Genomic DNA, 25201 nt, shown 5'->3' on the forward strand with positions numbered 1-25201 from the left:
AACAACAACAACAACAACAACAACAACAACAACAACAACAACAACAAAATAATTGTACATTCAATGCCACCATTTCGTTCTTAATAGATTTTTGGAGATATACATTTTTGAATTTTTTTCGATTTTTTTCTAAGATAGCTTCACATTTTAGGCCATATTTCGAGTTAGAAAGGTCCGACTGGGTTGTGTAAGATACCATATTAAAGGTAATCGAATTTCCAAAGATTGCTTGTAACATTCGAGAAACTTCGATCTTTTGGGCTAAAATAGAACACGAAAATTTCTTTTATCGCCATGCAAAAATATAAACTGTCAAATTATGTCCAGTTTCTTATTGTTTACGTATAGATCGCACTTTTACGAAGAAAACGAGCTTCGGTGAGAGAAAATCTATAAATAAATACCGGAGTAATGAACAGTGGAGTAAAGATAAACAAATTCCAAATGTTGCTCTGTTTTTGTATTTTTCTCTTATTTATATGGGAAAGTTTGTTTAAATCATTTCGTTCATTTCTATTATTGAATTTCAATATTATATGAGACGATAAGAAATAATTTTGGCCATAGTTAATTAGTAATTAACTAAGTAGTAATGTTAGTGTTGCTATTCTTATGTGTCGACTAATTTAGTACTAACTTTGTGTCTTGTTTAATCGTTTCATTTAATTGATCGCAAATTTACAAAATGAGTGTTGAGTTGTAAGTTTTATATTGCTATAGCGTCGGCAGTTAAAAGTATTACGGTCGGCACCGTCATAAATATGCGGTTCGCAGATTGTAAACAAAATATGTATCCATGTCGAATTGACTAACCTCATCCTTTTCGAAGTCGGTTAATAGCTAATTTCTTGTGTACGGTTTTTATTGACATCAAGGTTTCTTACGAAATGGCAAATTTTATTTAATTTACCAAACATTATTACAATTTGTGTAATGTTTTTGTAACGTTGTAAATAAAGGAGCATTAAATTATACGTTGGTATATGACTTTTAGTCATCAAGTACGATTTTAATGTATTATAAAAAGATATCGTTCGAATCGCTAGGTGTACAATTTTTAACGACTGTCAACGAATTATTAAGCTATAAAATTATAAAGTTTTTTTATTCGTTGCCTATTACTCGAACAAAAATGTTGTCATCCCTGCTCGTGCATTCTAATTGTATAGAAATGGAATTCTTTACGACATCTCGTTGGCAGAAAATTACGTTCGACGGAAAAACGAACAGCTCGGAGAATAATTGAAGCGATAAACGAGCGGAGCACGCGACGTCGTTGCATAATAATGGCATACCATTTAAGAAAGAAAAACGCCACCGGTTAGTTAAACGTCTGGCGAGAAATTTCTCGTTACAATTGCCCAAGTGCCAAATATGCGTACGCCGCTCGCTAATTCTCACCGTAGCCTTGATTCCAACGATCCGTCGAAGTTATCATCTCATTCCCCCTGGATCTGCTGAATAATTCATGAGCTCGACGAACGCATTATTCCGCGCGAAATAACAGACCAGATATTGCGAATCACTATTGCGTGGACGGAAACGCGTGTGAAACACCTAACACTCCGATAATTTTAGATTTCACTACGGACGTATTTTTATTAAGCTGTTTTCTTTTTTTGCGTATACATTGCTTATATCGCCACAAACAATGCGCAATAAGGTCTATGTTGTAATCGAAAATATAATTGATCCTAACGTCTCCTGTGAATGAATTTAATAAATAAAATTTTTTTAATCTGAACCTATTTTATTATTTCTTTTATAAATGTTCCAAAAATAGAAATTCTTCTTTCAACAACAACTCATATTTAAAACATTTAACGGGTTACACCACCCTGACTCTACAATAAATGGGCATAAAAATAAACTTTTTTTTTTTTGACTCGGCCATTAACATGATGAATTATTCTTTATTTTACGTGTACATATAATAGATTTATAAACAATTTCCGAAATCGCGAAAACCAGGCCAAAAATAGGAGTTGACAGATAAATAAAAAAAATTGGTACATTATCGTTTTTGTGGTCGCTGATTATGAATCTGTCATCAGAATTTCGAAATTCAAAATGGCTGATTCTATACCGACGGAGATATCTAATATTGGCCTCCTTAAATGGGACACCTTGTACGTAAAAGGTGTAATGTATCCCTAATTGATCTCCTAAGTTTCTATCGATATTATTAACTTACAATAAGTAAGTAGAATACATTCTACAGCCATTGTAAACAGTGACAATAAGTTAGGTGGTCTCGCATACTTTTGATCGATAGTGTCCAAACCATACCAGGCTCCGTCGTTCCGAAGCGGCCTCCTAATTGCCAATTTTCTAGAATCTTTGCCGTTCTAGGCTGCTACACTTGGCTGAACGGAACGTGCAATTACTTCATTAGCGCTTGATTAACGAGTAATTCGTGTTACTTGGACTTTTCGTCAGAGCATTCTGGAGATCTGCGAACAATTTTTAAACATTCTTAGGGATTTCTCCAAGGTTCAAGTGTGACGCATCGATGATAGTTACAATAATAATTAACTTTGTTGACGTTATACAGGGTGTCATGCCTAAACCAGGCCACCTGAATATCTCTTCCAATAGTGATAATACAAACAAATATTTTACATGGAATTTGAATGGTTTGTAGAGCCCTATATGCTGCAATATACTTTTTTGTCGACGTCCTATTTTTTTAAGGAGATTTCAAGGTCATCGATGTTTTTTCATTTATAAATACATATTTTCTCTTATCGCATTATGTAGATGACATTAAAATAAGTTAAGGTGTGTATAATAATATGACCTTGAAATATACGTTTCAACTTATAATGTACGTGTGCGAGAGCAATAAAATTGTATTTTCACAAAAGTTTCCGATCATACTTTTTAACGTGATTATCTCGAAATAACTACCTTTACACAATTATTAAGAAATGTTGATGAACTCATCGAGACTTGGAATCTGATGCTCGAAACCAAGCCCGAAACCTTTTCCTTTATTACGAATACGCGCCTCGGAAAACTCGCTTCTGATGGCATCATTCCAAATCACATGACACTAGGTACGCGAACTATATCCAAGTATTTTTTCTTTGACTCACGCGACACCGTGCTATTTTAATGATATGTATCCGTCCGTTATAGGCGTTGAAGTTATTTTCACGCTTTCCAGATCAGGGTGGCCGCAAAGAAATGATTTTAAAATTCCTTGATAATTCCAGATTTTCCAATAAAGTTTGCGATACGTCAACAAGACGTTTAGGCGTACGACAGGTGAGTGACCGACGAGTACGAAAATGAGGGAGAGAGTGAGAGTGAGAGAGAGTGAGTGTGAGAGTGGGAGTGAAAGAGTGAGAGTGAGAGTGGGAGTGGGAGTGAGAGTGTGAGTGGGAGTGAGAGTAATAGAGCTGGTGAGTAATAATAAGTTTAAATAGAAATTATTTCATACTTTTTACTGCATTTCGTCATACTTTTAAGCAATTATATCTGGAGCTGAAGGGTATTCATACAAATTAATTAGAAATTATTTCATATTTTTAGTGAAGTTTTAATGATTTTTATTGAAATATGTCAAAATTAAATATCGTTTCATACTCGGTATGATCGATTTGATAATTGTATATTTCAGATTGTTTATAATAAGCGTTGTTTGTTTGTTTTTCAATATCATTGATTTGCTGCTCCTTGCCAGACGTATCGTGTTAATATAATAAAGACGAGTCGTTCTTGTGTTGATAATATTTTCAAATAAATAAACATTTCATTTATTAATGTAAAGCGTACAGTTTAATAAGTGGCATAATCTAATAATTTTCGTAGTCGGTTATATATTTTTTTATTCTTTTATTTTATTTAAATACTTTTGTTTCGTTTAATATTGTCTTTATTTACATCTTCTGATCCTCGTTAAAGAAAAGAATTCTACGTTCGTTCACCTCAAAACGAGGTAAGAATCGCCTGGCAACGATGTCGTTCCTTTCAGGGGCCTCGCTAGAGACCTTTTCGTAGTCAGTGATCGATTTCTGTGCAGCAAGTCAGCTGATTTCGCGATAGCGGCCAATCAGCTGTTTATCTTTGGTGCATTTTTGGCGCGTAATCGGACAGCACCGCGGCGGCTTACTGGTGGTATGGATCGATAATCGCGCGTAAACAGGCCTGAACGTGTTACGTGAATGTTACGTTTACAGGTGAGTTGTAATTACGCGACCATTAGCGTTTAATGAAATGCGGACGTATTGTGCAATAATTCGCGAACAGCGGGCCACGCTAACCGGAACCGTATTGAAAACATTTTGAAAGAAATGCGCAAGTCACCAAATTTCGAGACGTGTCGATAGAAATGCGTTCATGTATACAGGATGTTCTGAGAATAATGGTACAAGTAGATGGTCGTAGTAGTGGGTAATTTCTCGTGAAAAAAATCAGTCGAAAAAACAGAGTAAACTTGTTTCGCGTGAGACATCATTATTAAGAAAATCGAAGCTGTGTGAAATTGACAGCTAATTTTGTGCAAACTTATAAATAAATGAGAATTCTGTCTTCATTTTCAATACTTCTGTAGTTCCAGATTAATTAAACTAATAGCGAATAATTACAAGTATTGATTAATTTTTAAACAATTGTAAATGCCAAAATTGGTTTTACTTACACATATAGGGTGTCTGCAATAGGGATACCTGTTGTTCAATTGCTTTGAGTTATTTTCAGATTCATTCGACCAAAGATTCATTTAGTGAAATCTATAAAAATGACAAGGACGCCCCTAATGAGGGTTAAGAGAGGTGTTCCCTTCGATCAATTTTCATTCACTCAATTTCAATTTGTCCATCTTTTTAAATGTACCTCCAGAAAGAGGAAAAATGGGGCTGTAAACTCATATTTTTCCATATTTTTAAATACATGCTCGGTATAAAATCAAGGCGTTTGTTAAAAACAATTAAAAAAAAATTATCTTTGTTCTGAAGTCATTTTTATTTGATACTTCCATGTCCTCATTATGCGCACGTAGAAAGTCATTTTCATCCGTTGCCTAGTTCAATAGCCATTTTTTTTTTTTAAATAAAAAAAGTAGCACAAAACTTTGAACAGCTGTAAAACCGGCAATTTTCAAAATTTTTCAAAAACCTTTGAGATACGTTCAAATATCACTAAAGACCACAGCATATCCAAATTTCGGACTTCCAACAGGAAGTACATTTTTCTGAACTTTATTTTCATTCGCGTACAGCGGGCGTCTATAGAAACTTTGATCGATCATTGTTTCGCGTCCTTCGAGATATTTCGGTGTTTCGTTCTCGTGCCGTGTGATTTGACACATTCAGATTGACATTTAAATATCAGATTCACGCGAAAACGATTAAAAGCTTTTGATAGCACCGCATTTAATCGACAGCTATTCGTCAAGACGCTCGTTATCGCGTGTAGATCGTATCACAACATATTTATCATCGATCGTCACAGCTCGTGATCTACTATGGCGAGGCCCCGAGCAAATTAACCGTGAAATAATAACGCACACGAAAATCAGATAAATCTTTTCTTTAAACGTGTTTGCAAACATGGAGGAAGCGCTCGAAGCTTCGTGAAAGAGTATAGGCGGTTTTAGGGGTCAAAAATTGCCTTTAAAAAAGACTAATCTATGCCAAGTTTCAAGTCCCTATTTCGACTGGTGGTGGAGTGAACAAGAAAAAAAAAAACAAATATCACGTTTTTGACCAATTTCTTTCGTCCCGTTGCATGAAAAATTTTGACAAAAATCAGAAATATTTCAGTTGGCGAGCTACATGCTTCATAATTTTTTCAGATTTTTCAATTCTAAATCCAAGCTGTGAAAAATAAACAACGCAACAAATTATGAAAAATGCTGGCTCGGCATCGAAGGAATCTGAGAACTACGACTATATAATTACGGGAAGTGTATATTATTGTTATTATTATCCTCAATTTTGTTCATAATTTTATGTGTGGTGCGCCGTAGTTGGAAAAATCAAAAACCGATTTTTTTAGCTGTTTCGGTGTGTCAGAGGAACTGGAATACAGAATTTTTGTATACTTTTTATGAAACACATAATTCTTAATGTTTTGACACTGATCAAAACAGTGTAGGTATTAAGAAAACTAAATATCTAACAATTACAACGTAGGTTCGAATCTCCAGTTAATATATATATATATATATTTTTTTTAATTTCTAATAATGTAACAATGATAAATACTTATTTGCAAGTAATAAGAACATATTTTTATAACGTTCTAACAAGCAATATATACATAAGAATAATATTGGAGCGCTCATGCCACTGCTTCTCTTGTCAAGTATCTTATCAACCACGATATTATTTAACACGTCTTACACTAAGCAAAACGTTTAACGTTGAAGAAGTGACAGCTGTTATCAACGAAGACAGCAAGGAAGATTAAGCATAACGACACAATTTTTACTGTACTTTGACTACAAAATTAAAGATAAGTGACTTGGAAATCAATTTCATATATTAGTTTAATATCTATTAATATATCAATTAATTTGGAATATTATTATCCACATGTATATTAGTAGTAAAATTAAGAGTTATAGTATTTGAGGAATCTAGCCACGCACCGTCGCAATAACCATTGGAAATCTACCGTCGCTGATTTAAGCTTCAAACCAGAAGAAAAAAAAGGAGGAAGGAAATTGAATGATTGCAACCGCTATACGCTGTAAAAAGTTTAATTACGTAGGCAGAGACGTCGTAAAAGACTAAACGCGGACGAAGGGCTAAATTGTCTGATACGTTCTGTAAAACGTCGAGAGCTGATTAACGAATTAAAAAAAATCCCGGCGCATACGATTACCAACCCTAGGATCAGAGATTAGCAAACTTCGTATTACATAAATACATCGAACAACGAACTAAAGATAAGCAACTGTGTATCCATTACTTGTTAAATAATAACACGAACTTGAATCATAGAACGAAATACTTACAAGGGACAATTCAAACTTTAATTAATTACTAGGTGTCGTTTTCTCAATATTTTTGAAACATTATTTTTTATAATTAATATGAAAAAGATTATATTTCTACAATATAATAAAGAAAATATACGTTGCGAAGGACAACATGATAACTTTAAAAGAATTAATTACATAAAACGGAACGAAAAATGGTTATAGAAATTTGGTATGCTTAGGTGAAAAGATTAGTAATTATTTTTCATCGAGCAATTATTTGGGATTAAAAACGTAATAGTTGAATACAGTAAACATTACGAATAAACTGCTGGTGTAACATAAAATACGAAATTGTATGCGATACAAAATTTGTTTTCTAGATCATCCTAGTGTTTTGCTTTTTCTAATGTCTCTTATTTACCAAAGTTGACAAACATGTTTAAAATAAATCTTAAATGACCAAATCGCAAAATGTCTTGATAATGGGACCTACAGAGAGACATGCTGCACAATAAGATGCAAGAGGTTTCATTCCGATTGGTCAAGCCATCCCGGCGCAATCGGTGAACGTACAAAACAAAAAAAAGAAAAAAATTTATCGAATTGAGTAACCTCCTCCTTTTTCGAAGTCGGTTAAAAAACAATTAAAATTGCTATAAAGACATTAAATAAATTCTTACTCTATCTTCTTCTTTCTTTGATTCTCAAATTTCCCCTTTATTTTCATCTTCAATCTTCTTTATTTCATATAAAAATGTTAAATAATATTTCTTTACCTTCTTTAATAAAGACTTTAAATGAAATCGTAGTTACTTAAGCCTCGGTTACTTTATTCGTATTATCTCTTCTAACCTCGTCGTCAAACCTTTCTTCTTGCAACTTTAGAAATAAGAATTTATTAGCAGAACATTAATATCGTATCACTTTATTCAAATAAAATTTTCTCTATCTCTGGCTTAGAACCAGACGGATCACAGTTTCGTTTCGTTTCGTCTCGTTCTACCTATACACGAAAGTCCCTGAAACGAGAACTGCCTACTTCCGAGTAATAAAGCCCAATGCCGTAATCATCGTGATTTAACGACACCGACCCAAGTGCTGCGGAGGGTCGGTCGTGCGATCGTGCGAATCGTTTTTCCGAGCCAAGCTTTCGCATCTTCTTCGTTCTGTCGTCGAGTATAAAAACAGACTGCGAAACTATATCGAATCAGTTTTGGTTGCAAGCCTGCGAAACATCTATAAAATTTCGTTCGATGTTCCCTTTTCATAGAAAATTACAATAATAATAATAACGATAAAATTCTCGACAGTGGAGATGGAGCAAAATGGACTCTTAAATAGATATGTTTTAAAGTCTCGAAGTTTATCGTTCTTCTTATTATTACTCAAACAATAATATGCACTCGAATAGAAGAAGAATGGAATTCAAGTACTCAGACATTGAAACAATGTTATTCAGCAGTAAAGTATTCGAAGAATGTTATTCGAACATTCAAATTGAAACAATAATATTCAAATACTTAAGTATTTGTATGATAGCATTCTAGTACTCGGATATTGAAATGATGCTATTCAACAGTCAAATATTGAAGTAACGGTATTCAAACACTTAGACATTAGAACAATGTTATTCGAATACACAAATGTTTGTATAATGGTAACTTTACATATTACATAGATACTGAAACAATGCTATTCAAATACTCAAACATTGAAATGAATTTAAGGTAGTTATTTCGAGATAGTCACGTTGAAAAATATAATTGCGTTATAATTGAATTTATAAAAATTCCGAATTTTTACATCGTTTTTCATAAAACTAGAGTGACCAATTTAAATTGTAATAGGCTCATACGATTTATATTTAATCAAAGAATAATCAAGTGAAATTTTGTTATTATCCTCCATTAAATAAATTCACGGAACAACAATCGTAAATAGTCAAGTACCGACACCACGGTATTCGACAGTCAAATATTCGAATAACTATGTTCACAAACTAGGATATTCAAAAGTTCTTATTGTTAGTAACATTCGAATCTTTTAAACTCGCCAGGATGAGCCCGATTCTAACCAAGCGTAATTTCCTACTTTCATACAAATCGTAAATACTTCAAATATGTCTACGTACTTCCTTATGAATTACATAATATTCAGAAAGTTTTGTTTCGGTTCGTCTGTATCAATAACAAGAGATCTATTCTGTTTGAACATGCTCGATACTTCCGCAAACGATTAATATCAGAGTGTTGCATCGAAAGTTACAAGAGCGTTACGTTTATCCGCATGCTCAACGCTCATTCTGAATTTCGTAATTCGCGTGAGTCACAAGCAGGGCGAGGATATACCGCTGCTCAGCATTTAAGGTAACCATAATCGGCGGATTAAGATTATATCGATTCAACCTTTTTACATTTCGAGCGACTCGAGTACCACTTGACCTCTTTTATAGATTTAGAAGGTGCAACCTATATTTGGGATTCTGGGTTAAGAGTCGATCATGGAAAATGACTGCTACTACCTCTCAATAATGTTTAATGTTGCTACAATTATCGTTGTAGAGAGTGTCGGCAGCTGAATTGGGGACAATTATGCTACTAATTTTATGAGGCCATTATGAGGTTGCATAAAGTCATCTTTGAAGACTGAAAAAAAAAACAGGGTGCCCCAAAAATGTTGGAGGTCCTTGAAAGGGGTGGCTGGGGAGGTGATTTGAAACAACTTTTTCCTTAGCGAAAATGTTGTCCGAGGCTTCGTTGAGGAGATATTAACGGAAAACAATGACCAATCAGAGCGCGCGGATACCGTTGGAGTGGCCGTGGTAGCGTATGAGCGCGGCCGCCTATCGCGTAGCCTACGCTCAACCGGCATACTCGCGCTCTGATTGGTCGGAGTTTTCGCTGAATATCTCCTTAACGAAACCTCGGACAACATTTTCGCTAAGGAAAAAGTTGTTTCAAATCACCTCCCCAACCACCCCTTTCAAGGACCTCCAACATTTTTGGGGCACCCTGTATATACGTGTCGAATTGAGTAACCTCCTCCTATTCGAAGTCGGTCGAAAATGATACTAATCTTCTTCGAGACCCTGATACATTCCTGTGTGTATACGATTAGTTTCTTCCTTTTTTTTTTTTAAATTAAAATTATTTCCAGTGAATAAAACTTTAAATCTGTTGGAAAACTATTCACTGCAGAATTATTGTTAATTATATTATGTTTTTGTGTACATATTGCAATGGCCGTTAGGTTGAGACTTGAAAGGTTAATAATTTAACGTAACAAAATGCCGTGCAAGCATTTTTGTTTAAACTACAGTTATAAACGATTCAATGTAAAGACATTAATACAAAGAATACATTTCTATACCTAATATTGTCCTAAATTAGCTATTGAGAGTATGCAAAAGTTTCCGCCGTTTTTTTTTTATTTGAAAAACTCATTTATTAATAGACCAAAATGAAATACATCGTCGATTACAACCTTTGCCCACCTATCAGGTAAAGCATGGATTCCTTTGGAAAAGAATTCTTCATTTTTAGATGCGATCCAATCGAAGTCTGCCAAACCGCTACTCATTAATTGACAAAGGTAATAGTCCGACGGAGGTATGTATATCCGGTGAATAAGGCGGGTTGGGTGGAAGTTCCCATTTGAAGGATTCCAATGTGTCGGATTCCAATGTGTCCTTGACTGATTTGCGAAGATGTAGTCTTGCATTGTGTTGGAATATCACTTTATCATGTCTTTCGGCGTATTTCAACATTTTCAACGGTATACAAAAACACGTAACTTTCGCAAAACAACGAAAAAAACGGTTTCACAGAATATCATTGCCAAATGTTAAAAGAAAATGTTACCAAGAATATAAATACCAATGTTTGCAAAATTCATAAAAGTTTGAACGCCGGAAACTTTTGCATACTCCTAATAAATAATACTGTAAGTAAAATCACGGAGATAAAAATGAGTTCTATTATAATTATAGTAAAGAGCAATTTAAATAAATTCACCAATGGAACAAACTTCCACGAAGTGTACACTAATTTTATAAAGAGAACGCGTAAAAATAAGTGAAAAAATTAAATCAATTTTGTATAACTTTAAAAAATTTGTCCTTAAAGAACGATGGTAAAGGGGACGTACTGTATATTGTTTTATGTAAATAAAAATGTTATTATTGGTACGCGCGAAGATTATATGCCGTATTATGCGCACGATGTTAATTTTCGCAGTTAACAAGCACCGTGGAATTCGAATCATGCGAATCCCCTATACAACCATCACGTCGAGCATCCGTACAGTGTTTTTTAATCCGTTACCACTAACGCGTGTACCGTCGTCAGTACTAATTTGCCTTTGCTCGCGTACACACCGCTCGTGAAACAAAATTGATCGTTGTGCTTGAATAAATTCTCATTTAGTTAAAAAATTGTCGGCATTTTACGTTTGGTCGCTAACGATGAAAGCAAATGAAAACGTACATTTATTTTCAGAAATGAAACGTTTTCGTCTGCTTGCGAATTCACGCAGCTGTTCCTACTAACTAATCGACACTTTTATGCACTGGCACAAGAAAAAACAAACTAACAAATGGAATGAAACATTCGATCAATTCGACGAATAAGACTTTATTTAATATATTAATTAAAATATTACCCACCCATTTTATCTTTTCACTAGTCTTGCTTACATTTCCGTTAATTTACATTTCCATAAATAAAACATATTGCAATAATGAAAGCCGGAAGTAAAATTACTTATCATGTACCATTATTCTCCTTTTCGTAAGAAAAATTGTCTAAACAACTGTGGAATCGAATGAATTATTACTCGAATAAAAGAAAAAAAAAAAAACTCGGTCACGCAGTAATCGTTAGTCGCCTTTTCTTATGTTTGTTGTTTATTATTCGAATGTTTGTCCCTCTATATCACAAATAAGAAGTACGTACATAGTTTGAGGATGACGTGCACGTGAAATTCGTCTTCCAAGCAAACTGCACGTATTGGCACTAATTTTCACGTGTGAAAACATTTGGCTAACATTAAAACGACCTACGAACAGTTACGCGTCAAATTATTCGGCAAATTTGTTACATTACTAGAATTTTTGTAATATTTGTGTAATAGTAAATAAAGGACCATTAGATTATACGTAGATATGCGGTTTTTAGTCGTTACGTACAATTTTAATGTATAATAAAAAGAAATCGTTCGAATCGGTAAGTGTGCAATTTTTAATAATCTGTACACTGTATGTATAGAGTCATTGTAATAGAGACTATTGTCAACGACCTAGAAGATTGGTAATGTACCCTATAATAAAAAAATTACGATTAAATATTTCTATTTAAAGTAAAGTTATAAATGATTGAATATAACGGCATAGAACGAATTCATACACCGAATAAAATCTACGTATGTTGGTTTTATGCAGGAGCGTTTAAAAGTAATCGGCTGAGCACCAGGGCGGATGGTCCGCCTATAACTTGCACGTTTAAGAATTTTGCTATCTGAAAATAGACTAATTGACTTATGTAATTCGGTATACGCGGTCCCTCGGGTTTTCGGGCGTCAACGAAACTGCACGGTTTCCAATGACGAGAACGCACACCGGTCGCGCGATGCAATATTACGAAAGAATCTTTGATCTTCGCCGGTTTCAAAGCACGCGTACCTGCGACAAATGCATGTGCCTTTATCGCGAACGAACTCGTCATCTTTATTGAACTATTCACAGTTACCATTCGACACCGGTTCTCGGTTACATATCACTCTGTATGCACCTCTTTGTAGACAAAAAAAAGGCATCTTCGTTTTATTTTTCTAGATATTACGTTAGACAAAATCTATAGTGACTTTTTCAATAATTAACTCTTTGACTGCGAAGGGTGTATATATACGCCCCTCGAGAAATGTCTCAGAAAAATGTTTATATTCGTTAAATCAATTTTTCTAAGAATATCAGCTTATAGGGAATGATGAGAGAAAACCTTTTTTGTATTCACAGTTTATTCATAGGACGCTTAGTTCTGAAAAGAAAAATTGCAAAGTTACGAGTTCGTTACAAATATTGAATTTCAGGAAAAAAGGTCTTCTAAGTTTTCAATTTTTATCTCTGAAAATAAACGTTGTATGACTAAACTGTACATATGAAAAAAGTTTCGTCTCATCGTCCCCTATAAGCTGATATTTTCTTCAAATTCGATTGTACGACTGTTGTTTTTTTTCTTTGAGACAAGAACAGGGTCAGACCACTACGAGATCTCAGGAAAAAGGTCTTTTTAGGTTATAGTGAGGACTAACTTGATCCAGGTTATTAAGATAGAAGAAAAAATTTAACCAAATACTGCAAGAAATAATGCACAAGAGACAGTAATGTTGTCTTGTAATACGTGTGTGCATGCATTAAAAAACCATTATAGTTGTTTTAGCAGTGCGACATATGTTTTAGCTATTACAACAAGTAAAGGAGCATATAACATCATCAATAAAAGAGTAAGTGAAATCCATAATTAAAAGTAGATAGTGTTTACCATTATTTAATAAGTAGTTTTGTGCACTCAAAGTATATCTACTATCGTTGTAAATTCTTGTGCATTTTCTGTTTCTACAGTCTTTGATTGATATAAGCAGCGATAGTCATTCCAATAAGAGAAAACAAAGGGATGAATTGCTTGTTTCATGAAGCAAATAATAGAGTATACAATGGAAGGAATTAAGTGATCTGTATATAATGTTAGTATGAAAATTATAATTTCTATTTTTATTTTAAGCTCTACTTAATTTAGTGCTTTTCAACTATGCGCAGCTAAAATGCTGTGTTCAACAGTGCTGACGTTCAGACCCTAATGACAACTCATGCAAAGTTCAATGATAACTCCTTGAGTCCTCTACTTCTTCACGTAGTTGGTGTAATTTTTTTATTTTTTTGAAGTTTTTCTATCAAATCTGAGTTACGAAAAACAAGAGACAGTCACCTACTGATTCACAAAGGAAGAACACAAAATTGAACAGTCAGTTGAATGCGGATGACATAAAATAAATAGTATTCCACGTGGGTTTACATATATGTACAAAAACAGATTCTACTATAATATATTGATATATGTATACTAATGTAGAAAAACCTCTTTTGAGTTACAGACTGGTTCTTCATATGTATGAAATTTTCAATGAGGCATATCTGCGTTACCTGCTTCAGGCACAAATTTTAATCAGTGATAGAAATATAACCTCTACGTTGAATTAATCTCTCTGCTAAAATTATTATATATATACTTTCAAACATGCAATATGAAAATTATATATAGAAGAAATCGTACATAAGTTTGCACAAAAATAGAATATTTTGTGTACTTTACATTTTCTTTAACTTTACCGTACATAATAGTACTGTGACCAGAATGAAGAGGTTACACCTATCATTTGATAAGCATATCAAGTATCGGGAACACTTTTATTATTATTCGATTTGAAATCAATTTGACTATCAAAATTCTCTGGACCTAACCTCTAAAAAAGCCCACAGGTCCGTGTTCTCGAGTGGACGGCGATGCGAGGATCCCACTCGACGTGGTTTGACGTTTATTGCACGCCTGTAAATCATCTTGACTTGTGTCCTCGAACTAGGGCTGGGACTATTAAATATTTTATACGTATACAGGGTGTCACGCCTAAACCAGGCCACTTGAATATCTCTTCCAATTGTGATAATACAAAAAAAATATTTTACATGCAATTTGAATGATTTAAAAAGTCCTATACACTACAATATACTTTTTTTTCAACGTCATATTCTTTAAGGAGATTTCAAGGTAATCGATGATTTTTTACTAGTAAATACATATGTTTTCCTATCGCATTACGTAGTTGACATTAAAGTACGTTCAGATATGTATAATAATATGATCTTCAAATAACAATTTATTCGAAAAATTCAACTGAAACGTAAAATCGATGCCATCGAAAATCATAGACTTCTACAATGACGCAACGAGCGAGAACCTCTAAATATAAACAAACATTTCTGTTTGAGAACATTTAAAAGAATTTGTTTACAAACAAACAACCAATATTTCCCGAGAACATGAAAAACAAAATAGGTGTACGATTTTTATTGACAGCCATTATCATAATATCCTTGACAACATATTTGAAAGTCATAAAAAATCGGAGTGGCAAGGTTCTCCGGCAACTTCACCAAAAGATTAGCTCACCCCTGTCATTTAACTGTAAGAAAAACGAAATCGATGCCTTCGCTAGTTCCCGAGAAAACAGATTGTAACACTTTGTACGGGACATTCTGTACACACACGGTTGTGCACAAAATATTCGAATTATGCTCGTCGAAAATTAGTAGTGAAAATGTTGGAATAATCGAATAGAAAAGAAATTCTACAGGTAGTCTCAGCTCTGCCGTGAACGCAATCACCGGGTAAGGAATTTTGTAATTTAGGCCTGAAAGATACTCGTGTATACAGGGTGCCCCAAAAATGTTGTAACACCTTGGAAGGGGTGGTCCAGGAGGTGATTTGAAACAACTTTTTCCTTAGCGAAAATGTCGTCCGAGGCTTCGTTAACGAGATATTAACAAAAAGATCCGACCAATCAGAACGCGAGTATCCCGGTGGAGCGTTGGCTACGCGCTAGGCGGCTGCGCTCATACGCTACCGCGACCGCTCCACCGGTATACTCGCCCTCTGATTGGTCGGGGTTTTCGCTTAATATCTCCTCAATGAAGTCTCGGACAACATTTTCGCTAAGGGAAAAGTTGTTTTAAATCATCTTCCGAAACACCCATTTAAAGGTGTTACAACATTTTTGGAACACCTTGTATACATGTCGAAAGAAACGGCTACCGCAGGGAATTGAGCGCAGGGCGGAGCTTAGGAGTCCTCCAGGTTACCTCGGCCCTCTGATCAATATTAATACGGTAACACCAGTAAGAGGGCGAATGGGTGAAACCACTGGTGATATAGGGCAAATGATGAGAAATATGGGAATGAATTATCGTGTGTTCGATCGAGTTCGAATCGTACATACACCAGATAGATGCACGACGCGATAGGGAGAGCAAACATTGAGTAAAAAAGGAAAGGCAAGGTTCAGAGGAGCGAGAAAGAAGATACAGAGAGATGTAGGGCCGTATCACGTGATGAAACCTAGGGTTTTGCCCATCACTGGCTACAGCTTGGACGGAGATGGAACACAATTTTCTTTGTATAATAAATAACGAAAAATTCTGTGTAGCGGTTTATGCTATTAAATGATCAAATGTTTGCTTAATCATTATAAAATATTTCATTCTATAATTCAAATTTTGTTTGGTCAGCAAATGACAAATTGTGACCATTTCTTATCCTTGGATGATCTCTTAGAAGAGAAAAGGTAACATAACCGGAACGTCGATTAAAATTCTGGTCCAATGATGAAATGTTCTATCTAATGCTCTCGCTATCAAATGAATATTCAAAACAAAAGTTTCGAACAAAAGTATCGTATAATTTATTCGAATAACAGATGACAAATAGAAAATCTATATCGCGGATGATGTACGAAACATGTATACGATTGTCAAATAAAAGTAAATAAAATAAATTTGTAAGCTTCTATTCGTTCGATGCGAAATATAATTCGATTGTGTAATTCTCATTATAATTTTTGTCAAGTAAATAACGCATCACAAGCTATTTAGTTTTTATATATTATTCGAATTGTTGTCTCTGGATTCCAGAGATTAACCTTCAGGCTACGAACTGTAACATTCCAGGCGAATGGCGGACGCCGGGTCAATCTGACCCACGATAAAATTAATTCCGTGCGGACACCGGAAGGAAGTTCTATATTCGACTTTTTGTATCACGTCTACCTTATATTTTTCGGTTACTTTTCTAATATGTATCCGTCAGTGATGGGCAAAACCCTAGGTTTCGAATAAATCTGAAGTTTGCTGATATGTTTGTCTCGCTTCCTCTTTTGAACATTTTCCAGAGAAAGTAAACGAGACAAACGCATCAGCAAACTTCAGATTTATTCGAAGCCTAGGGTTTTGCCCATCTCTGGACTATCCCTCATTAAAATTGAAAACGGTATTCTCAAGACTGAACAAATGATAGTTCCAGGGGATATTGTTTCCATGGAATTATGAACAGCAAACTTTTCGATTTCAATTGTCACTAGCTTCATGAAATTGAACCTAATTGTTCTCCAACTGTCTTCCTTTATAGAAATATTACAGTATTCACAGTACCTGTAGCGTAGGGGTTGAGAAAATCTTAATCCGGCACTGGAGAGGATACACGCTATCGATAAATTGTGTATTTACCGCCAATCTAGGTAGTTCCACAGTCTCGTCGGTGCCCACCTCGACGGTCGAAATACCACAGGAGAGACCCTCGTTTCTTGTCCTAGCACGCAGCATGCAACACTTTTGTAATCCCTTGGGCCGGTCTACGGCACGTCATCAGCGAAAATTGTTCGCAGGAAATCAGGGCTGCTACTGTCAACGACTCTAAAGGAGCCAGGGATCAGGGTTGAGGCACTCTATTCACTCACGGTACACGCACTTTTCTTCTTGGCTTCGAGGAAAGCTTCTAGCGAATCTGTACGTGCGAGAAGCCACGGCTTATTTATTGCAACTGTCGTCGCTGTCACTTATATCCTCTGGTATATTGGCTCCGTCAATTATCCACGGTTACGCGCTTGTGTCTCACCCGCGGCTGAGATTACGAATCGTTCGCGTTCAGGTATCGGTACAAACGAAATCGTTAAGAAATATTAGCTCGCCCTCATAAGTTCGGCCACGATACGTCCGCGTATTGCATTCTTTCGAGAACAACTGTGCGATTGCGATTCTTGAGCCTCGAGCTGTTCCGGTGGTGCCCCCCCATGGCGAGCGCAACCATAGTTCACAGCGAAGATAGAGAGCCCTCTACAATTACGATTGTAAAAGCGACCATGAAAAGCGATCAAATTTTTCGGATGCTTCTCAAATTCACCGCTAGAGGGATACGAAGAGCAGCTTCTGCTAGTAATCCTCTAGACTCTAGGCAGTGATGGACATTCGTGGGACTTTTCCTTCGAGGAATTCCTTTCTGCGCATGCGTAAGTGACGTCACAGCTACATGTCGTCTGCTACCATACATGTATACGAATCGCAAGAGGAGGTGCATTTAAGGGGCCTTTGCAATTTTCCCGCGTTTTAATATATTCGTTACACTTTGGCGGATGCGACTCCAAGGCCTAACTTTGCAATTTCGGCCTTAAAGCTTTATAAAACAATCAAATGAAGATAGCAAACATACTTTTATTGTTTATAAAGTTTTAAGGCCGAAATTGCAAAATCAGGCCTTGGAGTCGCATCCGCTAAAGTGTAACGAATATATTAAAACCAGAATTATTAGAAACAATTGCTTCTTTGCTTCAATATCTTGGAAAAAAGTCATGCTAGCTTAATCGCCCTGTCCTCGTCTCTCCTGCAATTGTTGTATCGCCCTCTCTGTCCTTGTCCCGGAGTTTCCTACCTTTTTCGCGACTGTCGCTGAAGTCAACTCGGAGTTTGGCTCTGGCTCCCGCGCAAAGTAAAATTTGATATCTTTTGGCATATTTTTCTCAGCTATGCCTTATCCAATCGTACCAAACCTTTTTTTTAGGTTGTTCTACGAAGTTTAAACTACAAAACAACGAGTTTTTTTTTTCAAAAAACAAAAGAAAACAGGACAACTTTGAAAAAAAATTCGTTTGTTTTTTTACACTTTTTTTTGCGCCGACTACGAAAAGGTTATTTAACATGATTTAATATAAAGGAAATGGAAATTATTTCACATTTTTAAGCAATTCTATCTAGAACTGGCGAGTATTCATATAAATTAACTAGAAATTATTTCATACTTTTTAGTCCAGTTTTCATCTTTAATATCTCAATATTGTACTAATGAAAAAATTGTATATATCTCATTGTTTTGATTTTAACTTATATATGTATAACGTTACGTACACAAAATGACTATATCTATGACAACTATATTGAAATTCTGACAATGTTACCAGTTTATCAATGTTAAAGTCATGCAATGAATAAGCAATTCTTAATTAGTAGAAAGGTCTTCATTTTAATGTAAACACACGGTTCCTTTATAGAAAGCACAATGCCTATTGTTTGCGAATCGGCTCTTGAATGACGCGCCGTGAGGCTGCCGGCGTCGCATCGATCAGTCATCGATCGAGAGCGGGCGCTCTTGTCCAGCGGATGAGATTTCGGCCGTTTTCGGAACACGCACCGACCGCGTGCTCGCGCCACGTGCACTGAGACGCCATTGTGAATCTAGTATTCAAAGCATACGCATCGCGCATAGCCTTTTTTGGACAGTTATACCAGTATCACTCAAGTTCAGCTCAGTTTCGTAGTTAGACTCATCCAGAAGTGCGATAAAGTGAAATTCCACGCATCAGTGCACCAGCTCAGCATCTAGGCGGCTGCAGCTAGAGCGTTCATTTCTGCAGTCCGCGCGAACCTAACACCCATTCGCGAACACCTGTAATTTACTAACATATTTAAATGACAACAATGAATAGGACATCTTTCATTTAAACTTCGCTACTTGTAAAATCGCAGAACCATTTAAGCGACGAAAATAAATTAAAAATATCAAAAGAGTAATGTTACCACATTTTCATTGTTGATTATGTTTACTGATTTTCGCATCGTGTTAATCATTGTTCACGCGTCGCTACAATTCAATCATAGTCCATTTCTTGACTCTAACACATTTTTATTTCACTTCTTCGTACACTTATTACAAAAGAAGCAATAACATTCGTTCGAAAACTTGGTGCGTATACAAATATTCAACATACTCCGTAGTCACAGACTGAAAAAACGGAAGGAAAATACATTTCACCGTAATATGTAAGTAATCGTAAGTAAATACATACAGTGAGTCCTCGAGTTACGCGGATTTTTAAGATACCTGGTTGTGCCACCTCTTATGTTCTTGTACTAGTGGTGTGCGGGATCCCGGTCGGGACGGGAATTCCTCCCGGGATCGGGATTGAATCCCGAGAATTTCGAAATCCCGAATACACCCGGGATTCCCGTGAATTTCCGAGATCCCGAAACCATTCGGGATTCCCGAGAATTTCGAGATCCCGTAAATGTTTGGGATTCCCGGGAATTTCGAAATCCCGTACATTCGGATTGCTGAAATTTTCAAGAATAACAACACTTTCGGAAATCCCAGATATTATTCTACAGGGTGTCCCAAAAATGTTGTAACACATTGAAAGGGGTGGTTCGGGAGGTGATTTGAAACAACTTTTTCCTTTGCAAAAATGTCGGATGGGGCTTCGTTAAGTAGATATTAATAAAAAAACCCGACCAATCAGAGCGCGCGGATACCGTTGGAGCGGCCGCGGTAGCGAAGGCTACGCGCTGAGCGGCCGCGTCAATATCCTTCGATGCACGTCGAATCACTTGTACGCGTACGAGAGCGGCTACCTAGCGCGTAGCCATCGCTATCGCGGCCGCTCCATCGGTATCCGCGCGCTCTGATTGGTCAGTGTTTTCCGTTAATATCTCCTCAACGAAGCCTCGGACAACAATTTCGCTAAGGAAAAAGTTGTTTCAAATCACCCCCTGAACCACCATTTTCAAGGACCTCCAACATTTTTGGGACACCCTGTATATCCCGTACATTGTCGGGAATCCCGAACATTTTCGAGATCCCGTACATTCTCGGGAATCCCGGAATTTTACGTGAATCCCGCACACCCCTATCTTGTACATATTTTCTATGTATATATTCACACGTAAAATAAAGTTCTCTTACCATAAAGATGTACATATGGATTTGTTTAACGTTACTTCACCTTTATTACAAAGACTGCGTACCAAATGTAGGGTCTTACCGAAGCAGGAGCAGAAGAGGTACGTACCCCAGGGCGTCACATTATAATGTTATTCTTAAAGGTAAACAAAACTACTATAGCACTTTACCTATTATTTGTCTCGTTACATTATTAACTTGATAATTAATATGAAAGAATCAGTTCATCTTTCAAAACTCAACATTTGAATTTTATGTTCTATAATCTTTTGATATTTCATCTTTAAGCGATCATGTCGACACCAACAGACATCATCGCGAAGATAGATTCGCTTATTTCGAGTTTTCCATAAAAAATTCGAGATGAAGATTTGTTTTTTACAATAATGCGAAACATCCATATTTGCTGTTACACTCACTGCAAAGATAATGGGCGAAGAGTGCCGCATTCCATTGTTGCCTCAAGTGCCAAAATATTTCGGCACAGCCTTGACCAAATGTATTGTACGAAGAAAGAAAGACACACGCCGATTTCAACGAAACTTATGTGATAATTTAGTTCTCAAGAAAATACTTGATCCGTATTTTTTTTATATCTGCCATCGTCCACATTAAAGGGGTGATAACAGCCCTCAAAGTTAAGTTAATAATGACTAATGTACATAATTCTCAGAATAATGAAACTCTATGAAAAAATGTTTAAGACATAAATGTTCTTTCCATCAAGAACATTTTAACGCAACCAGATCTTCACAACACAGGAGGTGATTTCAAATTATATGTCTAATAATAATATTATCGATATAGTTATTGGTGCTTTGTCGCAGACCTTACAAAGATACCAATGGTATCACATTATTCTTAACTTAGAATTCATCTTTCTTTCTCCTCACAATACGTCATACATATGTAATTCGATTTACGCTGTATCCGACCTAAGGTCGATGAATCAAAGGAGCGTACACCCGTAGGAGAGTGAAAACAATCCTATACTTTTTTCCTCTTATTTCTAAAAAGATTGATCTTTTGATAAAGTTTTGGAAATACTTCCTAACATTCGCGAAATTGAGAGGCGATGTGACTGAGTGTCTCTACTTTAAAGTAAACATTTTATTGTGAAACATGTATCACTGTACATTTGTTGATAAATATCAATGTAATTATTAACATAAATATTGTAATTTTTCTAGTCAATTAGATTTATTGAATTATAAATTAGTTGATCTCATTGCATAGTGTTAAACTATAGTCTTTTTACTATTAACGAGATAAAACGGTCATCTGGTCCACAATGTTAAAAGAATGGCGCAATCTACGAATGTAGATGTCACCACTGTTTCAGACGCATCCTTTTCGCGTGCGAATTATACATCTGGTATAGTAAACCACTATCACAGCTCGCTCAACGTTTTTTTTTTTTTTATATTTAGATATATACATAAGAATACACATATATTTTCTGTACCCTGTATATTGCACGTCTCATTTTGTGCAAATACGACGCAAATCGCTTTTGCTGAAACATGTTCTCCCAAGAATATGGCAATAAATGTAAACTGTAGCTAAAATCAGTTGGACAAAATGATAGTACACTATATGTCAAATATGTTTATAAAATAAATAAAAAGTTTAGTAACATTTTGAAATCCCATTTTTTCTCTATAAAATTTAAACTTTTCATTAATGAGCATTAATGATTGTCGTTATTTCGCGCAATTTATATGCGGTGATTTAAGTTCAAAATGCTTCTGTCTGTGATATGATGTTAGTGGAGTTTGATGTTTCAATGTTTAGTGTTTTCTTTCTGTGAAATGCAGCGCATTTTTTTTACTTATTTCAATATGCTGTTGCAGTGATTTCCTTTGCTATTTTTTTTAGAATTGAAAGCTGGGTTCTTATGTTGTTATTGTTTATCCATTACTTTTCTTGTTTCCATAATTCGAAAAATCTCTTAATACATTCTCAATGTTCTTCTAGAGAATACTTCTACGTACATAATCGTAGAATTTTATCAATTTCATTTTTATCTAGAACTTTCTCTCTATCTATTTTCAAAATAAATTGGATAACTGTACACTTTAATACTTCTCAGAAATACACTTAACACTTCTGCTTTTCTTGATATCTTCGTAGCAATTAATAAGAAATTTAACAAGCACAAACGTTCGAAATGGGCAAGTACATATCTTGTCCAACCAATTTTAGCTCTTGTTTAGATTTCTTTTCATAGCCTCTGTGAAGCTCGTCCCGCGAAAGCGATTTTCGGTATGTATATATAAAATGGGACGTGTAATACATAGATCGTATAAAATATATTTATTGTTACGTATATCCCTCACCGTATATCTATAAGTGACAAAAATCTGAATTTTATAAATGTAATTGTATAACTGGAAACAATCTCAAAACATTGGTCTGTTTTTGACCCTCCAGAATGTACACACCCCTTAACCGCGCAAGCCGAGGACTACTGTGTATTAAAATCTCATTAAATGAACGCTTTGCTTTGAACAGCGTGTGTTTCAGCGTGGTAAGAAAAATATGCATAGAAAAATATGACCGGCTACGTAATAAATCGCACAATTAAAGGCGTGAGCACAACGTTACGTGTATCTTCTCGATATAGCTGTCACAGTTTCTTTCTCATCGCGGAGAGTAATTGAGAGAGAACGTCGGATACAATGGTTATTAGTAATTAGTCGCTTACAAATGATATGCTTAGTGAATTGTGTTTCGTTTCCCGTACGTTTCACGATTACGCTCATATACAATCGGTAGAAGAGACATAGTGAACTTCTATCGCATAGAGATGGGCAAAATAGTTATCTAAATAAAAAGTTCAAATAACAAATAAATGACATACGCAATCTTTTATCCTTTATTCGCTTAATAATTTAACTAGAATTCGAATTGTAAAGTAAAATTGTATTTTATGTCGAACAAATCAAAGTTTATTCGAATAATTGTTAAATCGAATCAATTTCTAATTAGAACACAGTTTTAACCGTCTCTGTTTCTAGATTACGTGTTATAAAATTTTACAGCCTTGTTTCAGCTATCAAATACAATTATCAATTTTAGCTTCCCCATTTTGTGTAATTTTGCTTAATTTATGACATCGCTATATCTCGTTTGCCGATTATATTTATTTGTTCTTTTTGTATTAGTTCTACACATGTATAGTCGGTGGAAGAGACATAGTAGAGTCATAAACTATGTGAAACGAGAAAACGGGACATTCATACAATTTTTATTTAAATACAAATTTCGAATAACGAATAAAACGTGAATAATTCCTCTATCTTAATTTTGTATTGATTCAAGTAAGAACGTTAATTTATTAAATGAAAATTAGAATTTGTACGGTAGAATGAAATATTTCATGGTAAACAAATACAAATTTAAACGTTTAATCAAATAAACGTCACGCATAAATTGCTGTGCGTTCGCTTTATTCGTTATTTATTTTTCGAGTAACGACAAATTTCGTTAAACGTCGACTTTCTGTATCTCGTCTACCGACTATACAAATCCCTATAGATGAGACACATACATATAATATAAATGCCTTTCGATACCTTTCTGTCACTATCTCTGTAAAGTATGGAGATATACAATATATTTCGATTCGCAGGTGTAATTTTGTGAATATGGACTAGAAAATAGGACTAATCCCTAAATAATCTGTCGCAATAATTTTAATACAGAAAGTTAAACATCCTTGCTATTAAAATAAAATGATTAAGATTTTCGTTCATATTTTCAGCTTTCTTTTTAAAACCCAATGACGTTATTTCGTTTCAGAAAAATCATTACGAAAATGAAGTTCATGAAATCTGTTTCAAAGTATATTACAAAATTAAGGTGGATATTTGACCACAAATTACATGAAACATCAGTATAATGGAAATGTATAAACGGAATGAATATTGCGGGAGCGTCTTAATAGCAATATGGACCGCAGGACAAACCATTGGGCTAGGACCCTTAGTTCGTTTAGACTTTTAGATATCGCATACTAAAAACACATTAACCATCACGTGTAACGTGATATCACTTTCACAACTATATAGGGTGTTCAGGCTATTACTAACCCGCGTTTTTCTCGTAAATGGTACATATGACACAAAAATGAAAGAGGAAAAATTTATACTGTTTTTTGTGTGCAAACACAACCACATACCATGCCTGGTACCAACCTGGTACAACCAGGCATATACAGGGTGTCCCAAAAATGTTGTAACACCTTGAAAGAGGTGGTTCGGGAGGTGATTTGAAACAACTTTTTCCTTAGCGAAAATGTTGTCCGAGGCTTCGTTGAGGAGATAATAACGGAAAACACTGACCAATCAGAGCGCGGCCGCCTAGCGCGTACCCACGCCTACCGCGGGCGGTCCACCGGCATACTCGCGCTCTGATTGGTCAGTGTTTTTCGTTAATA

General features: G+C 35.3%; 1 protein-coding gene across 5 annotated transcripts in view; it reads right to left on the reverse strand.

The window, feature by feature from the left end:
- LOC128875584 (GTPase-activating protein skywalker) overlaps positions 1 to 17805 on the reverse strand; it is a 37807-nt gene extending 20002 nt beyond the window's left edge. For 2 of the 5 annotated variants that reach the window (XM_054121308.1, XM_054121315.1), the window contains exon 1: positions 17262 to 17803. The gene's annotated coding sequence lies outside the window, so the exon portion shown is untranslated. Of the gene's footprint in view, positions 1 to 17186 lie in introns of all 5 variants that reach the window. The other 3 variants (XM_054121293.1, XM_054121284.1, XM_054121301.1) reach the window with 3 other exon arrangements.
- Between the last annotated feature and the right edge of the window lie 7396 nt (positions 17806 to 25201).

Source organism: Hylaeus volcanicus, chromosome 1, assembly GCF_026283585.1.
Source record: "Hylaeus volcanicus isolate JK05 chromosome 1, UHH_iyHylVolc1.0_haploid, whole genome shotgun sequence".
Classification (NCBI taxonomy): domain Eukaryota; kingdom Metazoa; phylum Arthropoda; class Insecta; order Hymenoptera; family Colletidae; genus Hylaeus; species Hylaeus volcanicus.